This window comes from Bombina bombina, chromosome 6 (genome assembly GCF_027579735.1).
Source record: "Bombina bombina isolate aBomBom1 chromosome 6, aBomBom1.pri, whole genome shotgun sequence".
NCBI classification, from domain to species: Eukaryota; Metazoa; Chordata; class Amphibia; order Anura; family Bombinatoridae; genus Bombina; species Bombina bombina.
This window is the reverse complement of record NC_069504.1, coordinates 653,306,285-653,320,607: the sequence shown is the minus strand read 5'-3', so window position 1 is coordinate 653,320,607 and position 14,323 is coordinate 653,306,285.

Here is a 14,323-nt window from a genome sequence, read left to right as displayed (position 1 = left end):
CAATATACATTCATTATTTATTTTGCAGCCTTTTGTTGTAAAATACATCTAAAAAAATGTTTGTTTCACTTTCTCCCAGGGAGGCTTGGGTTAATACGTTTAGGCAATTTATGCAAGCTTTTGTTTACTTTTCCCTCCCTTCCTAAGCTTCTTTGGTGTCACGTTCTTTTAAAAGGTGGATTATCAGTTTTACATCAGCAATCATGATAGGCAATAGTAAACCAAGTTTAACCCTTTCATGACAGGGTCAATTTGTCTACATCAGAACAACGTTTCGATGTAGACAAATTGAAATCACGCGATCGTGCATGCAATCGTGAGATTTCAGTTATGGGATCGGGTCAGGGGGGCGTCCCGATTATGCTAGGCATGCCCTCCAGACCGCAATCACATCCAGGAAGCGCTGTTGGCTTCAGGACAGCCAAACGGCTAGGACGTTCTATTCTGTCCTAACGGCGCTAAAGCCCAGCACAGTTAGGACGGAATAGAACGGCATAAAAAGGTTAATCAGTGCTAATCCACCATAAGAGAATACAAGAGTACAGGTTACCCAAGTCTGCATATGTGCAAACAGAGTTTGTGCTATATTTGAAATTGAATATTAGTTTGTGATTGGTTAGCAAGGGTTCTTTTGTTCTGGGGGAAAAGGAAATCAGCGAAAAGAATAAACATAAAAAAAATACAAATTTAACAAAATAAAGCTGCAGTTTTCAATGCAAAATTATTCTTATATACTGTATGAAGGTTTATAATCATGCAGTTTACAATTAGTGTTTAGTGTCCCTTTAATGTGTATATACACACATGGTTACACAGTGTAAGTGTTCTGTTGCCAGCCAGGCAGAATTATTAAGTTGACAGATGATGGCATTGAAATACTTTGCAATATAATACCATCTTCTGGATTTTATAAATGTTCCTTGAAATATCAAAAGCACACATTAATTTCATAAAAATAAACAGACTTAAAATGATAATTTGTGCAATAAACATTGAAGAAAAATCTAAACTTGGCTCATTTTAGCTTAATATCGGCTTAAATTTTAGCCAGGGAGTCAGTTAAATCAACTCGGTGGCATGTCCGTTAAAGGGACAGTCAACACCAAAATTGTTGTTTAAAAAAAATAGATAACACCTTTACTACCCATTCCCCAGCTTTGCACAACCAACATTGTTTGATTAATATACTTTATAACATTTAAACCTCTACATTTCTACCTGTTTCTAAGCCACTATAGACAGCCTCTTATCACATGCTTTTTTATTAGCTTTTCACAACATACTGCTAAATCATGTGGGCCATATAGATAACATTGTGCTCTCTCCTGTGGGTTGTGGATGACACTGCACTAAATGGCTAAAATGCAAGTCAATAGATTATTAATAAATAGGGGCTGTCAAAAGAGGCTTAGATACAAGGTAATCACAGAGGTAAAAAGTATATTAATATAACAGTGTTTGTTATGCAAAACTGGGGAATGGCTAATAAAGGGGTCAGGGAACTCATAGCAAATATACACAAGTTGATATAATAATGACACATTTCTTCAATACTGTGCTGTGGACTTTGAATTGCACTTCACTATGTTGGGGTTATTAGCAGATGCCCTGTCTACATCGGCACTTTGAGCTTCCAAGGTATAAGCTGCTGTTGCAAGTTTGACTGTGATAGCAAATATACACCCATCCATACACACAAAAAGACATTTGAAAGACAAGCAAAAGACAAGTTGTTTTTACCTTTTTATTGTTTTATTATTGACACTGACAAATACCCACAGCTAGACATTGATAGTTGGGATAACTCAGAAATCAAACTCACAAGAAGACAATCCTCTGTATTTATGTTTAAGATAATAAAATATAACAAAAAACAGAATTAAAGTGTCAGTAAACCTTAAAAATAATGTTATATAATTCTGCACATAGTTATAGTTATTATATAACATTACATTAGCCAAACTTTTTAAATCATAATATTGCCTTTTTATTTTGTAAAAATACCGCTGTTTTACAGACCCGCTCTCTGTACTCTGCGCTCAGTAAAAACAACAGACCAGCTCAGCAGAGTACAGAGAGCGGGTCTGTAAAACAGCTATATTTTTTCAAAATAAAAAGTCAATATTATGATTTAAAAAGTTTGGCTAATGTAATGTTATATAATTCTGCACTATGTGCAGAATTATATAACATTATTTTTAAGGTTTACTGTCCCTTTAAGTCAGTGCGGTTTAGTTTTTAAACTACAAATTATATCCGATACTTTCAAATTAAAGGGACACTGAACCCAAATTTTTTTCTTTTGTGATTCAGATAGAATATGACATTTTAAGCAACTTTATAATTTACTCCTATTATCAAATTTTCTTCATTCTCTTGGTATCTTTATTTGAAATGCAAGAATATAAGTTTAGATGCCGGCCCCTTTTTGTTGAACAACCTAAGTTGTTCTTGCTGATTGGTGGATAAATTCATCCACCAATAAAAAAAGTGTTGTCCAGAGTACTGAACCAAAAACAAACTTAGATGCCTTCTTTTTCAAATAAAGATAGCAAGAGAACAAAGAAAATTTGATAATAGGAGTAAATTAGAAAGTATATATATATATATATATATATATATATATATATATATATATATATATATATATATATATAATCTCTGTGTGTATATTTATATATATATATATATATATATATATATATAATGATTGCTGCTTTTTAAAACATGAAGAAAAAAAAATATTTCATGATTCAGATACAGCGCACAATTGTAAACAACTTTACTTCTATTATTATTATTAACTTTTATTCTATTATTGTTTTCTTCATTTTCTTGATATCCTTTATTGAAGAAGCAGCATTGCACTACAGGGAGCTAGCTGAACACATCAGGTTAGCCAATAACAAGAGGCATATATATGTGCAGTCTCCATTGCTGCTCCTGAGCTTACCTAGGTATACTTTTCAACAATGGATACCAAAAGAACAAAGCAAAATACATAGTAGAAGTAAATTGGAAAGTTGCTTAAAATTACATGCGCTATCTGAATCCTAAAAGTTTTATTTTTACTGTTACTGCTGCATGATATAGAAAGGGTGTAGGAAGATATATGCAGATTAAAGGGACATTCTAGTCAAAATTAAATTTTCACTATTCAGATAGGGCATGCAATTTTAAAACAACTTTCTAATTAACTTATATCATCAAATTTTCTTTGTTCTTTGGGTATTCTTAGTTGAAAGCTAAACCTAGGTAGGCTCATATGCTTATTTCTAAACCCCTGAAGGCCGCCTCTTATCTCAGGGCATTTTGAAAGTTTTTCACAGCTAGAGGGGGTTAGTTCATGTGTGTCATATAGATAACACTGTACTCATGCACGTGGAGTTACCTAGGAGTCAGCACTGATTGGCTAAAATGTATGTCAGTCAAAAGAACTAAAATAAGGGAGCAGTCTGCAGAGGCTTAGATACAAGGTATAACATTTAATCATGTTAGTTATGTAAAACTGGGGAAAGGGTAATAAAGGGATTATTTAGCTTTTTAAACAATCCAAATTCTGGAGTTGACTGTCCCTTTAATCTAAAGTAAGACTTTGGGGCCAATTTATCAAGGGCCGAATGGCCCCTAATGCCCGTTTCCGCACGAGCCTTCAGGCTCGCTGGAAACAGCAGTTATGAAGCAGCGATCTTTAGACCGCTGCTCCTTAACTAGTCCGCCTCCTCTGAGGCTGCGGACATCAATCTGCCCGATCTCATATGATCGGGCTGATTGACAACCCCTCATAGTGGCCGCAAATCTGCAGGGTGCGGCATTGCACAAGCAGTTCACAAGAACTGCTTGTGCAATGATAAATACCGACAGTGTATGCTGTCGGAATTCATCGATGTCTGTCAGCGGATCATGTCGGACAGACCGATGATAAATCGGCCCCTTTAAGATGACTATGGTGTAGACTGTCCCTTTAATATAACTTTTTTTTTCTTGCAAAAAAATATTTCCAATAAAATAGGTGCATGACAGAATGTTTTTAGAATTTACTGTCCTTTTCAAACTTCAAGAAATATGAAACTAAAAAATGTTCTTTCATGATTCAGGTAGAGCATACCATTTTAAACAACTTTCTAATTAACTTCTATTATCAAATTTACTTTGGTCGCTTGCTATCTTTTGTTGAAAAGCAGGGACCTAAGTTTAGGAGCGTGCACATGTCTGGAGCACTATAAGGCAGCAATTTTGCAATAATGTTATCCATATGCAAGATCAATAGATGGCAGCACTATTTCCTGCCATGTAGTGTTCTAGACATCCACCCAGGTATCTCATTAACAAAGAATACCATGAGAACAAAGCTAATTTGATAATATAAGTAAATTGGTAATGTTTTAAAAAAGGGAAGCTGTCTGAATCACAAAAGTAAATTTTGGGGTTTCATATCCCTTTAATTACCCAGAACATAAACAAGCAGTGGAGTTCTGAAGGACTACTGCAGAAAAACATACTCCTCATAGTGCTTAACCACTTTACCTCGTTAGGACGTTCCATGGCGTCCTAACAGCACTGGGTTTAAACGCCAGTAGGACAGCATGGAACGTTCTACCTTACATGGTGTCCTTCTTTTAGGGAATAGAAAAAAATCGGACTGGGGGGTGTGCCTAGCATCATAGGTAGTCCCTTGTGATCCGATCCCAGCCTTGAAATCACGTGATCGCATCAACTATCACATGATTTCATTTTTCCATTAAGGGTTTACATCTAAACACTTGCTACTGGCATAAAGGGGTTAAAGCAATGATTGTTTGGAACAGACAGAGCAGCAAGTTAACCCCTTGACTACCCTCCTTATCTTGCAGTCTACTGGTGTTTGTGATCTGTGTGTGTTATATTATCATTAGTGGCTGTTATGTATAAAGCACCATTATATTATGCAGCGCTATGCAATACTACATAACTATGCAAGTCTTCATTACATTGCACCTACAGATAGACTTATACTATATGTGTCAGAGATAGACACAGGAGATGCATAGTTGTGTCATGCATGTCTCTTTATGGTGCTACTGTGACCTCCTCACATCTCTTCAGGTTGAATTCCAGGCTGTAAGAACATTTTATTCTAAATCACAGCTGATTTTCTAGGTGCCATGGCTACCTGGTGCTCAGTAATTGCTCCGGTTAAGAACTTTTTCTTGGAAATTGTTGTTTCTTCTTGGAAAGTGCTGTTGTTGATGTTTTACATTTAAAATGCCTTTTGTACATTTTATTCCATAGTGCTTTTTTCAGATCTCAGATTTTTGCCAGAATAATGGCTAATTTTATTACAAGCATGCCAGAAACTTCATATTTTGCTATCTCTTTCTTTACTGTTCAATGCAGCCTTTAAAAGTTCATAACATATAACATCAATAAATACAGAAAATTTTAAATAACAGAGAAACAAGTTAAAAAAAATTGAAATTTAAACAGTATGACCAGTAGAGCAAAGGAGAGACTGGCCAATAAGGATACAAGTGACAATCGCCAACTGACCAATACAAAATATAATGTCCTCTTTCTTTTGCTGCTGTTAATCAGATAAGTACAATATTTCAATGCTCTGTGTTTTATTTTGTTTTTATTATATTAACCTTTTAATGCCGTTATGCCGTTGTATTCCGTCACAACAGCACTGGGCTTTAGAGCCGTTATGATGGAATACAACATCTTCCCAAACGGCTGTCCTGAAGCCTACTAGGCTTGCAGGATTTGGTCGCGGTCTGGAGGGCGTTCCTAGCGTCTTAGGGACGCCCCCAGACCCAATCCCATAATTGAAATGTGGTGATGTTTTGCACGATCGCGTGATTTCAATTTGTCTACATCGGAACGCTGTTCCGATGTAGACTTCTTAGCCCGATCATGAAAGGGTTAAAGTAATTTTCAGTGGCAATTGTTTCATTTTACAGTATATAAGTATATTTATGTAATTTACTTTGATTTATTTGTCATTCTATTAACTTTTGTATTCCAATTTTTTGTCTTATTTTTTCCCTTTCGTTTGTTTTTTTACCTCATCTTATTTCTACTTGTTTCTTGTTGTTTGTCTTGAGCCTCTCATGCGTTGTTGTCATTTTCGCTTGCCCTTTGCCCCTGTTTTTTCCTTGCTGCATTTGTCTCTGTTTTTTCTATTCTTGGTAGTCCGGTCCCATGACCGCCGCCATCTTGTGGGAGTGTCTCGCGACGTCACGCGTCTGTTTTTCCCGCCTTCATCCGCTTCCATCCTTACTTCAGACATCACAAATTGTAGCCGTTTGGATGTATTGTTACTTTTATAACAATACTGTTAACAAATCTCTCTATATTTGTTGTCTGCCTTAGTTTAAAGTGAAGGTTAAGTTATAGCCTTCATATTTCATTATTAAACTTCCATGCATATTAATGATCTAGTCACTATATTAATTTATTGCAATTACTTTTTATTTTTATTATTTTATACAGTCTATTTTCTTACTGTTCCCTTCTATTCTCCTCCCATTAGTTGTTTCCTGGTTTTTGATCCAGTGACGTATAGAGCGGTCCCACCCGCTCTATACGGGTCTAGCAGGCTCGTGCACGGTTACTATTCAAAACTGCGCATGCGCAGCATTCTCCGACTCGCATCAATGCGCATGCGTTAAACAAGTTCATTGCCGATTTAAGCGCATGCGTCATTCGTCCGCAATATAGTGTGACGTTTCTAGCACCAATTAAGTAACAAGATCTAGTGTGGGGTAAATCATTTAATGCCATTAAAGAAGACAATTGTATAGCCGATTGTATACTGTTGCAGCTAGTCGTGGAACTGCAGTTACCGAACAGTGCTTAAATAATATTTTCAGTGCGCATGCGCGAAACGGGGCCACGCTCACTTTCCCGATGTAAACAGAGAATACTGGCGCATGCGCATATTGTCACAGTAACTGCTGACGTCAATTGACGGCCGCCTAACGGCCAAAAAGTCAATTGGCTAGCAAAAAAACGTGATCAGACTTTAACAAAAAAAAAAAAAACGGGGTTGATTTACTGATAGCGAAATTACAAACAAAGAATTGATATATCTAAGGAACGATTTAGAAGTAAAAGTATTGATGAATGAAACTGCCATTTATTTTTTTTAGATAAACACAAAATTTCATTAGAGCTGATCAAAGTTAACCTTCACTTTAAGCCTTTGCCTGCCATCTAGTGTTCATTTTTAGTTTAATTCACTATCAGTTTGTATTAATACATAAACGATCTAGTTAAATATTAATATTACATATATTCTTAACTTATTGTGTTAAATTTTCCTGTCAGAGAAGTTATATTTAATTACTTTAACTCATATTTTAAATATATATTTATATAAAAAATGTCTCAAAATGCAGATAACAATGATCTTGATGAGAACAAAGTTCAATCCATGATTGATTCATCCATGTCTAAATGGATGTCAAAAATAACTGTTCTTTTAGCAGATAGAGCTAACAGTACTAAAAAAAGCAGTTAAAAGAAGACACACATCTAATGCTATACAAGTTAGCAAAAAATTAATTTCCAAATCTAAACAAAAATTACCTGAATCTCACCTTCCCACGGGCAGGGGAAGAAAAATATTTGCCAGAAAAACTCTTAATCCCAAAAGGGCAAAATTGGGAGTATCTAAATCTAAACAATTTATGATCAAAGATTCCTCACCTTCCTACTCTGAATGGTTCAGATAATGATTATAATTCAGTTTCATCTGAAAATTCCCCTATAAATAAGAAACCAAGAAAATGTTTACAAAAATTAAAACATTTAGAGGAAGATTAACGTGTATTTAAAGATGCACTTGGAAACATCCGGTTCAATCCGGATTCATTACACCACCCCAGATCAGCTGAAAGGGGGCCAGATTTGGATATGGCAAAGTTTGTGGAACATCATATTAGAGTTCCTCTAAAACCTAAATCAAGGAGTAAAATGAGGGCAGAATGTCCTAGGCCTTTGTTACCCAAAAATATTAATTTAACCCCAGAAATTGACCCAAAAATACTTAAATTTATTGGTACCCCTGGCTATAAGCTTAAAACAGATATAGATAAATCTTGGAAATCTTGCCAAGATAAATTATTAGACTCTATTGGTCCCATAACAAAGTTATTAGAATTATCAGATAATGCAGTCACTGATAATGAACTCATTGATCCTGCCACAGTCAGAGAGTGGGTGTACAGGATTTTATGTTTAGTTGGCAATACAAATGTCTCTATGACCATTGAGAGACGCAAAAATATTCTTAGAAAACTCCATGTAAAAATGGTTGATTCAGCCACTAATGAACTCCATTCTGATGAAGATGGTCTTCTTTTTGGAGATTCTTTCTTGAAAGACCTAAATAAATACGCTAGTACCTTTACTACACTTAGCAAAGTAAAATCTTCTTTTAAGAAAATATTTCAAAATAATAATTTCTCTGACAGGGCCGGGAGAAGTAGAGGTCGTTTTCCTGGCCGTAGCTCATTCTCAAGACCTCCTTACACACAATCACAAAATTATCAGCCAAAATATGGAAACCAACGTCCTTTCCAAGACTCTTCCAATCAGTTCTTCCCTTCAAGATCACGTCCTTGGAATCAGAGGAATTTCCGCTCCAGAGGGAAATCCCGTTTCCCACAAGGTAACATTTCCAAATTTTCCAAAATTTCTGATTTTTCCGTTTTCCCCTCATATAATTGGTGGAAGACTTCTTCAGTTCTCCCAGAATTGGACTCATCACTCAGGATCAATGTGTGATTCAGTCGGTTCGGGGAGTTCTCATAGAATTCAATTCCATTCCAATCCAAATCCAATTTATTTTTTCAATTTAAGACAGGAATCTTATTCAAAAAGAAATAACAAATTTGGCAAACAAAAAAGCCATAGTTCAAGTTCCCTTTTCTACAGATCTTTTTCTAAGCAATTTGTTTCTGGTAAAAAAGAAAAAAGGTCAGTTTGGTCCTGTAATAAATTTAAAAACCCTGAATTCTTTTGTTGTTTATCATCATTTCAAAATGGAAGGTATCCATCTTCTCAGGGGATGTTTAATAGACAACGATTGGTTAATAAGATTAGACCTATCAGACGCTTACCTCACTGTTCCTATAAATCAATCCCATTGGAAATATCTAACCTTCAGTTGGAAAGACCAATTCTGGAGTTTCACCTGCCTTCCTTTCGGCCTTTCCTCTGCGCCTTGGATATTTACCAAACTCCGGAAACCAGTAGTTTCTTGGTTGAGAATGAGAGGAATTCGGATTATTATCTATCTGTATGACATTCTCATCATGAACCAGAATCCCGTTCTTTTAAAAGAACAACTAAAAACAACCATTTCTCTTTTAGAAAATTTGGGATTTTTAATCAACAAAGAAAAATCGGTACTAATTCCCTCAAATTCCCTTATCTTTTTGGGTTTCCAAATAAACACATTCTTACAATCATTTTATTCCCCTATCATCAGAAGCAAAAGAAGAACTTCTATGGTGGTTAGTAAACATAGAAGCCTGGAACGGAAGAGTCATCTTCGGGAGTTCTCCAGATATAGTAATAGAATCGGATGTGAGCGGTTCCGGTTGGGGTGCCCATTGTGGACCTTGTATCACCGGAGGAAAATGGTCTCTTGGGGAAAATAATCTACATATAAATTGCCTGGAACTTTTGGCAGGTTTCTTTGCAGTCAAACGTTTTTCAAATATTTCTGCCCCAATATACATTCTCCTTCGTATGGACAAAGTATCTGCAGTTCGTTATTTAAATCACCTGGGAAGTACCAAATCCAGAGATCTTTCAAAAATCACCAAGGAATTTATTCACCTCTGCTTAGACAAAAATATATCAATCAGAGCGGAATATATTCCAGGCCTTTCCAACACTTCTGCAGATTGGGGATCAGTTTTCTGAGGGATGCGAGCGATTGGAAACTGAATCAAAATATTTTTCTTTCTCTTCAAGATTTGAGAGGTCCTTTTTCTATGGATTTATTTGCCTCTCGTTTGAACTTCCAATTGCTCCCATTTTTCAGTTGGCGTCCAGAGGCCAAAGTGACAGATGCCTTCCTTCAGAATTGGCCCCCTCTAGGCGCCTATGCTTTCCCTCCTTTTTCAATGATTGCAAGAACCATTTCAATTATTCGGAGCGATCAACTATCATTACTGATAATCACCCCCCATTGGCCAACTCAACCCTGGTATCCTTCCCTTTCTTCTAATGTCTTACTTTCATCCTCTCCTTCTACCTCACTCTCAGGACCTTCTTACAGATCCCGACGGGAACTTTCACGATCTCATTATGTCCCAAACTCTAACTCTCGTAGCCTGGACGATATCAGGGAACCCTATTCTCTTTACGGACTTTCGGAGGGAGCTAAACTCCTCAATCGAAATTCCATTGCACCAGGTACTAAAAAATGCTACCGTGCAGCATGGTCTAGCTGGTGTCTTCAAAGAGACATGGATCCCTTTTCAGCTAATGTCAATCAAATAATTAATTTTATTTCTTCTCTTTTTGACTCCGGTTTAGCTTATCGTTCTATTAATGTTTCTCGTTCGGCAATTTCTGCATTCCATTCTTTCGTTAACAATTCTCCTATAGGTCAACATCCGTTAATCTGTAAATTATTAAAAGCAATAAGACTTCAACATCCTCCAACTCCTAAATATAATTTCTTTTGGGACATTGATTTAATCTTTTCTCTGTTTAAGAAATTACCTTCTAATGATTCTTTATCTTTAAAACAATTATCAGCTAAACTTGCTACACTTTTATGTACGTTTCTGACGTTAAGGATTTAGATTTTAACTCTAAACGTTTTTCTCCTGAAGGAGTCACTTTTTTATTCTTTCTCGTAGGACTAAAACATTTTCTTAATCTATTTTCTATCCTTATCTTCCTTCTGAACCTGCTTTATGTGTGGTTAAATGTTTGAAATAATATGAATCTAGAACTTCAGCCTTTAGACTCTCTTCTTCCTCTCAATTGTTAATCTCTTTTGTTTCCCCTTTCTCTCCTGTTACTTCTACCACTATTGCAAGGTGGGTTAGATGGGTAATGAAAGAAGCTAGTATTGACATGTCTTTTTCAGCTCATTCAGTAAGAGGTTCTAAAGCATTTTTGAAATCTGCCTCTCCAACAAATTTTAAACGCTGCTGATTGGTGATCTGACTATTTTTAAACAGTTTTATTTCAAAACCCATTTAACACGCCTCATTAAATGTATTTTCTTAATAAGCTTCAAACTAGCAAAATATGAAGTCTCTCTGCTTGTAATAAAATTCCGATTATCCTAATTTATGAAGGAATAATCTAGATTTTATTTAAAAAACTGCAGTTACCAAATTGTAACTTTCCGAGCTCAGTAGTAGCCGCCACAGAGTTGGTGTGGTATTCACAAGCTATGCTGGTTTCCGATAATATTAAAATAATGCTCGTGGAAAATTAGAAAAAAGATTATTTAAAGCCGTGGAAATTTTAATCATGTATTTACACCTGATGAAACGGTCATGTTATATTGTGAAACGTTTTTTTAAGATTAAAGTCTTTTAATTATATTAGACTTTTTCCACAAGCATTATTTTAATATTATTGGAAACCAGCATAGCTTGAGAATACCACACAGACTCTGTGGAGGCTACTACGGAGCTTGTAACACTTCTCAAGTGCCTATAATCCTGTAAGTACGTACAATTGTGCGCTTGCTTTTATCTGCATTATTGATTGTGCACTATGGTGTCACCTTCTTATTAATACCCTAAAGAACACGAATTTGAACACCAACAGATTTTGGAAGAACCAGCTTGCTACAGCTTATATTTGTGGGACATTCCTCTAGATGTCCTGGGAGAGAATTATTTAACTTTGGATAAGTGTTTTATTAATACATGAACTTTGCACTGTTTATCAGTATTATTTGATATGTTAATATAATACTGCGCGATATATTTTGCATTTGTTTCATCTACTTTTGGACACATATAGAATTGCTCTCTGATACACTGAGCATTAAGAGATTTTTGTAACATTTATAATTGCAACACTTGAAATGCGATACTTAATATACTATTAAATTTTAAGTATTTAGTACATCAATATTGGGCGCATCCAATTTTCACTACATATACTTTAAGGTATCCCAACACGTTGTGGCACCTCATACATTGTGCTTTTAGCTGTGTTTGTGAATCCGGAGCTAGGAATCAGACAATTGGGGCCTGGTGCGGCGGCACATAACAGGTGGCGCTACCCCCCTCGGTTACTCGAGGTACTTAGTCTTAGCTGGGTATACTTAATCACCAATAAGACTGATATTAGTAACACCACCAAGTAAAGAGGGTTGCTTGTTAAAGAAAAGGGACAGAGATCGCCATTGGACTACCAACACATTACAGCCGACATGACAATGGTGTAGGAAACAGGCCCAATCGGTGCTAACATCACGCAGTGGCAAAAACTCGAGGTGCTGTTCCAACACCTCATTGAACATGCCCCGCTGGACTTCCTATTAAACCGCTTCCCTAACGGGAACATAGCAAGCATTTCCCCTGAGGAAAACTCAGACTGATTTTCCTGCCCTAAATCAACAACAGAGGGGGCCTCAAAGTGCAGAGTTAGCCACACCACACAGCACAGATTGAAATCTACCATGAAGCCTCCGGGAAAATCGAGCAGAAATCTACCATCAGCAAAGCCAAAGACCTCCGTTCTTCACGACATGCGGAGAGAAACTCTGAAGAGAGGATTCCTGGTTCACGCCACATCTACATTGGGGTTGGTGGGGGATCCCCAGGAAAATATATCCGGACACCAGGTGCACTCCTCTCCTGCAGCTACGGCTCTGATGGCTCCAGGTAATGCATATATCTGCCAGTTAAAAGCTTGCCACGGACTGAAGGGCAAAATTAATACAGCGGTCCTTATTAAAGAGACTCTGGGGGAAGCCTTCACTAAATTCCCTTTTAACCTGATAACATCTGATAAACATCAGCAAGAGGAGGATAAAGTTCTTACAGAGGCTCCTCCTTTCCCCCCAAACAAAATCCTGGTGATAACATATGCACAAAATAATATTACCAATCTCTGGACAATAGCAAGAGTAGCAAAGATAATTAATCTTCAAGTTATAGCTCGTTATGCTAGTTTTGAATAGTGTAGTCCAATATGTATATCTATGTAGTTCTGATTTAAAAAATGTTTAATGTTATACTATAATTTTAGACCTTGCACTGCAATGCTAGAATCCACACTTATCTTACTCATCTGTTTTCACTTTATTTTTTAATTTCCATATTTTAAGTTAATAACGATACAGTCCCTATACTGCAAGCGAAGCAAGATATAATTTTTTATATTGTCTTTATCTATGTATGGGTGTCTTCTATGGGGGTTTGTGGGGGGGGGGCTTGTGAGGACACTTTACTATAATGCCAGAACAGTTCATAGAACCACAGCACTACCACACCTGCATGTCAACCTGATATAATGCTAGACTCTCCCTCGTGGCTAACGTCCGAGGCCGCGGGAGGGATAAAAGCAAGAGATACCTTATAAATTGCAGGGAGAGTTAAGCATAGGAAAATCAATTAAACTGCTGGGAAATAAGCGTATTATGCTGGAATCTACATAAGAAAATATGTTTAGTTTGTTTAAGCACAGTTGCTTGCATTACTTAGTTTGGAAATTTCTATTAAGTTATCCCTTCAAGACGTCATTACAATGTGTAACCCCCTCTATATAAATTATAACACACATTATATGATTTTTCATACCTAATATCAGATGATTTAGCTTGGGCCACTATCCCTAACTAAGCCCTATATCATTATATTATTACTCAAGGATCCAAGAGTGATCCATAATCTTAATAATAGGTTCTAAAATGAGGACAATTAGCCAAGATGTACGTCTGGTTTCTGTATGCAGTTTGTACCATGTCAAATGTATATTCTTGTGTAAAATGTATAATTGTAACTCCTCAATAAAAATAATAAAAAAAAATATTTATCATGACACTTGTACAAAATAGATTTATGCACAGCAGTTTCACAGGTCTATAAACAATGCATGCTGATTTAACCATTGCTTTTTTTTTTAATTTATTTTATTATCACCCTAAATTACAGATCATCTAATAAACATCCAAAACATATTTTCAGTGCCAGCCTTTCCGGTCCAAACAGTGGACAAAATGTTTTATCTTCATTGGACCTGCCATGACTCCTGGCAGGTCCAATGACCTTCTAGGAATGAAGTTAGACATCCCTAGAAATTTAAAACATAAGTAATCAATTCATAAGAATAATTAGTGAAACAA